This window comes from Ictalurus punctatus, unplaced genomic scaffold (genome assembly GCF_001660625.3).
Source record: "Ictalurus punctatus breed USDA103 unplaced genomic scaffold, Coco_2.0 tig00006747, whole genome shotgun sequence".
Classification (NCBI taxonomy): domain Eukaryota; kingdom Metazoa; phylum Chordata; class Actinopteri; order Siluriformes; family Ictaluridae; genus Ictalurus; species Ictalurus punctatus.
The window spans coordinates 10,001-17,500 of NW_026521119.1; the positions used below are offsets into that span (position 1 = coordinate 10,001).

The window sequence follows — 7,500 nt, forward strand, 5'->3', positions numbered from 1 at the left end:
CACACCTATACAAAACACACCTACACAAAACACACCTACACAAAACACACCTACACAATACACACACCTACACAATACACACACCTACACCAAACACACCTACATAATACACACCTACACCATACACACACCTACACAATACACACACCTACACAATACACACACCTACACCATACACACACCTACACAATACACACACCTACACAATACACACACCTACACCATACACACACCTACACAAAACACACCTACATAATACACACACCTACACAAAACACACCTACACAATACACACACCTACACAAAACACACCTACATAATACACACACCTACACAATACACACACCTACACAAAACACACACCTACACAAAACACACACCTACACAATACACACCTACACAATACACACCTACACAATACACACACCTACACAAAACACACCTACACAATACACACCTACACAATACACACACCTATACAAAACACACCTACACAATACACACACCTACACAAAACACACCTACACAATACACACCTACACAATACACACACCTACACAATACACACACCTACACAATACACACACCTATACAAAACACACACCTACACCATACACACACCTACACAATACACACCTACACAATACACACACCTACACAAAACACACACCTACACAAAACACACACCTACACAAAACACACCTACACAATACACACCTACACAATACACACACCTACACAATACACACCTACACAATACACACACCTACACAATACACACACCTACACAAAACACACACCTATACAAAACACACACCTACACCATACACACACCTACACCATACACACACCTACACCATACACACACCTACACAATACACACCTACACAATACACACACCTACACAATACACAGACCTAAACAATACACACACCTACACAATACACACACCTACACCATACACACACCTACACAATACACACCTACACAATACACACACCTACACCATACACACACCTACACCATACACACACCTACACAATACACACCTACACAATACACACACCTACACAATACACACACCTACACAATACACAGACCTAAACAATACACACACCTACACAATACACACACCTATACAAAACACACCTACACAATACACACACCTACACAAAACACACACCTATACAAAACACACACCTACACCATACACACACCTACACCATACACACACCTACACCATACACACACCTACACAATACACACCTACACAAAACACACCTACACAAAACACACACCTACACCATACACACACCTACACAAAACACACACCTACACAAAACACACCTACACAATACACACACCTACACAAAACACACACCTACACCATACACACACCTACACAAAACACACACCTACACAAAACACACACCTACACAAAACACACACCTACACCATACACACACCTACACAAAACACACCTACACAACACACACACCTACACAATACACACACCTACACAATACACACACCTACACAAAACACACACCTACACAAAACACACACCTACACAATACACACCTACACAATACACACACCTACACAATACACACCTACACAATACACACACCTACACAATACACACACCTACACAAAACACACACCTATACAAAACACACACCTACACCATACACACACCTACACCATACACACACCTACACCATACACACACCTACACAATACACACCTACACAATACACACACCTACACAATACACAGACCTAAACAATACACACACCTACACAATACACACACCTATACAAAACACACCTACACAATACACACACCTACACAAAACACACACCTATACAAAACACACACCTACACCATACACACACCTACACCATACACACACCTACACAATACACACCTACACAATACACACACCTACACAATACACAGACCTAAACAATACACACACCTACACAATACACACACCTATACAAAACACACCTACACAATACACACACCTACACAAAACACACACCTATACAAAACACACACCTACACCATACACACACCTACACCATACACACACCTACACCATACACACACCTACACAATACACACCTACACAATACACACACCTACACAATACACACACCTACACAATACACAGACCTAAACAATACACACACCTATACAAAACACACACCTACACCATACACACACCTACACCATACACACACCTACACCATACACACACCTACACAATACACACCTACACAATACACACACCTACACAATACACAGACCTAAACAATACACACACCTACACAAAACACACCTACACAATACACACACCTACACAAAACACACACCTACACCATACACACACCTACACAAAACACACACCTACACAAAACACACACCTACACAAAACACACACCTACACCATACACACACCTACACAAAACACACCTACACAACACACACACCTACACAAAACACACCTACACAAAACACACACCTACACAAAACACACCTACACAAAACACACACCTACACAAAACACACCTACACAATACACACACCTACACAAAACACACCTACACAAAACACACACCTACACAATACACACACCTACACAATACACACCTACACAATACACACCTACACAATACACACACCTACACAATACACACACCTACACAAAACACACCTACACAAAACACACACCTACACAAAACACACCTACACAATACACACCTACACAATACACACACCTACACAATACACACACCTACACAAAACACACCTATACAAAACACACCTACACAAAACACACCTACACAAAACACACCTACACAATACACACAGCTACACAATACACACACCTACACCAAACACACCTACACAATACACACCTACACAATACACACACCTACACAAAACACACCTACACAATACACACACCTACACAATACACACACCTATACAAAACACACCTACACCATACACAGACCTACACAATACACACACCTACACAATACACACACCTACACCATACACACACCTACACAATACACACACCTACACAATACACACACCTACACCATACACACACCTACACAAAACACACCTACATAATACACACACCTACACAAAACACACCTACACAATACACACACCTACACAATACACACACCTACACAAAACACACCTACACAAAACACACACCTATACAAAACACACACCTACACAATACACACACCTATACAAAACACACCTACACAATACACACACCTACACAATACACACCTACACAAAACACACACCTACACAATACACAGACCTAAACAATACACACACCTACACAATACACACACCTACACCATACACACACCTACACAATACACACCTACACAAAACACACCTACATAATACACACACCTACACAATACACACACCTACACAAAACACACACCTATACAAAACACACACCTACACCATACACACACCTACACAATACACACCTACACAATACACACACCTACACAATACACACACCTACACAAAACACACACCTACACAAAACACACACCTACACAAAACACACCTACACAATACACACCTACACAATACACACACCTACACAATACACACCTACACAATACACACACCTACACAATACACACACCTACACAAAACACACACCTATACAAAACACACACCTACACCATACACACACCTACACCATACACACACCTACACCATACACACACCTACACAATACACACCTACACAATACACACACCTACACAATACACAGACCTAAACAATACACACACCTACACAATACACACACCTACACCATACACACACCTACACAATACACACCTACACAATACACACACCTACACCATACACACACCTACACCATACACACACCTACACAATACACACCTACACAATACACACACCTACACAATACACACACCTACACAATACACAGACCTAAACAATACACACACCTACACAATACACACACCTATACAAAACACACCTACACAATACACACACCTACACAAAACACACACCTATACAAAACACACACCTACACCATACACACACCTACACCATACACACACCTACACAATACACACCTACACAATACACACACCTACACAATACACACACCTACACAATACACAGACCTAAACAATACACACACCTACACCATACACACACCTATACAAAACACACCTACACAATACACACACATACATCATACACACACCTACACCATACACACACCTACACAAAACACACACCTACAAAATACACACACCTACACAATACACACACCTACACTATACACACACCTACAAAATACACACACCTACACAATACACACACCTACACAAAACACACCTACACAATACACACACATACATCATACACACACCTACACCATACACACACCTACACAATACACACACCTACACCATACACACACCTACACCATACACACACCTATACAAAACACACACCTACACAAAACACACACATACATCATACACACACCTAAACAATACGCACATATAACAACAAAAAATACAACAATGTTAGACAACACACACACACACACACGGTTGATGTTAGTGAAGGTGGGCGGCGCTTGAGGTCAGCTTTAACGTGTGTAGACACAGTGCGCTGATACACACTTCCTGTGTGTCACAGTATGTAGTGTGCGAGGATGATGACGAGCGCCGCTGGACTTGGACTGTCTTTAAGCCTCAGTGTGTGTGTGTGTGTGTGTGTGTGTGTGTGTGTGTGTGTGTGTGTGTGTGAAATAAACACCTACTGCATGCTGAGTGAAGTGTTAAGAGCAGAATCAGGGCCGAAGTGGCAGCAGATATTTACTGAGTGTTTGCCTCATTACCCATAATGCACTGTGGCAGGGTTTGTTAATTGGTGTGTGTGTGTGTGTGTGTTTCTAACACCATGGGGGGGCACTGGATAAATATCTGAGAGCGATGTTTAGGTCGTTTATACAGCGTGAGTGTGCTGATGGGTTTCCTGTTTATTCCCTTTCAGCCCTGAAATGCCACTGTACATTAACACACACACACACACACACACACACACACACACACACACACACACACACACCCGTGTGCACACTCTTTACCCAGTGTTTTGGATAGTCAAGGTCACACTCCTGAACTAATTTAGATCACATAAACGTTATAACACAGGTGTGTGTGATGCTGGATTCTGATTGGTCGATTCTCCACGTTTTACTTCCCCATTGCTAATCTGGCTAATGCTAAGACCTGTGATTAGCACTGATGATTATATTTTGAAATATCACACCTGTGAGCATGTCATGTTTCTGTTAAGTAGAATTTTGAGGACAGGAAGTGTTTCATAAAAAGTTTAGATTCACGTGTTAATATACAAAAGAAATGATGCTTGGATTTAAATAAATAACTAAATGTATGTCAATTTAAAATGAGGTTAATAATCATTATATACGTTTTTATTATTATTATTATTATTATTATTATTATTATTATTATTATTAACAATAATAATGTGTCAGAGTTGTGACACAGCGCCTCCTGCTGGTCATCTGTAGAAACCTTTCTCTTATACCACAGCAATCTGCCAACAATTACAATTATTTATTTTATTTTTTAATGAACAGCACACCATCATTTTTATCCATTTATAGTTACAGTCATGAGCAGGTGAGTTCCTGTTGTCCCTTCCGTTATAGCAGCTATAAACACTCGTTCCCTCACCATCCCTCTCTCTATTCTCTCTCTCTATTCTCTCTCTCTCTCTCTTCCCTCTTTATTCTCTCTCTTTATTCTCTCTTTATTCTCTCTCTCTATTCTCTTTCTTCTCTTTCTTCTCTCTTTCTCGCTCTCTCTATTCTCTCTTTATTCTCTCTTTCTCGCTCTCTCTATTCTCTCTTTATTTTCTCTCTTTATTCTCTAACTTAATAAGACAAAAAGACAAGCTTTGTAGAAACTGTATGAATGATATATTCCAAGCTGCAATCTTTTGTCTTTATAATATTTAAATAGTGATATAGTATAAAACATAAAAATAGAAAGAAATGATTATAGACGTATATAATTGTTATTTTGGCTCATTTTAACCATTAAAACAATTTTTTGTTATAATTAAAGAATTATTTAGCGATTTCGATTACAGATGTCATGAAGTTGTTGGTGATGAAGCAGTGATTCTTCTCGGTGATTATTAGGTTGTGAATATACTTAGCTAATATACTTAGCCACGCCCATGATAATCTAATATTCACATTATACAGTAAACATAAAGAGTAGACACCCGCTGCGTCTCTCTGCACCTGACTCGGCATTATTATTATTTACAGAATTACAGTCACAAAGCGGTTTAGAAGCAAAATCGTTTATTTACTGAGTATTTCTCAGGTACAGTGAACGTTTACACAAAACAAAACATGCTGAAAAGCACACAAACACAATATATTCATATAATTAAATATAAATTAGAGAGAAATTGGTGACTATGTATAAATTAATGTGATAAATGTGAAGTATTTGTGTAAAACCGTCACATGCTGATATCAGACCTCTGACTCCACCTAGTGGCCAAACAGAGTTCTGCTCTTGACTGCATCACACACTTACACTCTTACCAGTTTTTTGTGATCGTTGAGGCCAAAATCGCTTAATTTTTCTGCGGCCTTTTTCGAAAGATGTGATGCGACACGGAGTTTTTTGTGCTTTATTTTTTAGAAAAACAGTCGAATCTGTGAAATCCAAATCGCAGGTAAAAGTTCTGCGCTCTCTCACAGTGGTGTTTGTTGGTAAATGAGAGATTTTAGCTGTACTCGTGTTCGACGCATGGATGGAGGAGTTTTGGCGCGTTGTGATGACGTCACATGGTGCGTCTCGGCCCAAATCTGCTGCAATTCTGACCAGTTCCAAGCTCCTCACAATATTGCAGCGTTTGCTTGATTTTGCGTAAACGTCTGCGATCGTGAGATCCAGGAGGAACCGACTTACACACCGCGCTCCGTCCTAAAGCCCCTGAACCTGCCCTGACTACGCCGTCTGATTTTCATCAAGCTGCAGAAATGAGCAAGCTGAACGGGGACGTCTGACCTGGAAATGATGAAAACACACAGACTCCGCTATGAAAGTGTGTTTAGTTGATAAGAAGCAGTTTATGATGTGTGTGTGAACTGTCCTCTCAGTGTTGAACTCTACAGTCATCAGACGATAAGTGCTGTACGCGTGACTGTGTTAATGCTGACCGCGTGACGGCGGCCATTTTGACACGACGTCATGCTCTGTGCTCGGGGTCGAGGGGAGGCTTTCTTCAGAGTCAGAAATTCAGATTCATCTTTACCACATACTCACACACTTCTGTACTGTTCTAGAGCAGGTGTGAGAGACGGAGCGCGGATCAGGAGGAGAGAGAGACGAATGATGGAGG

At 40.5% G+C, this 7,500-nt stretch overlaps 1 protein-coding gene across 1 annotated transcript in view; it reads right to left on the reverse strand.

Annotated features, from left to right (window-relative positions):
- Positions 1–6,431: 6,431 nt before the first annotated feature.
- bloc1s6 (biogenesis of lysosomal organelles complex-1, subunit 6, pallidin) overlaps positions 6,432–7,500 on the reverse strand; it is a 3,661-nt gene continuing 2,592 nt past the window's right edge. The window contains exon 6 of the mRNA XM_017466112.3: positions 6,432–7,500. This exon is cut by the window's right edge and continues 266 nt beyond it. The gene's annotated coding sequence lies outside the window, so the exon portion shown is untranslated.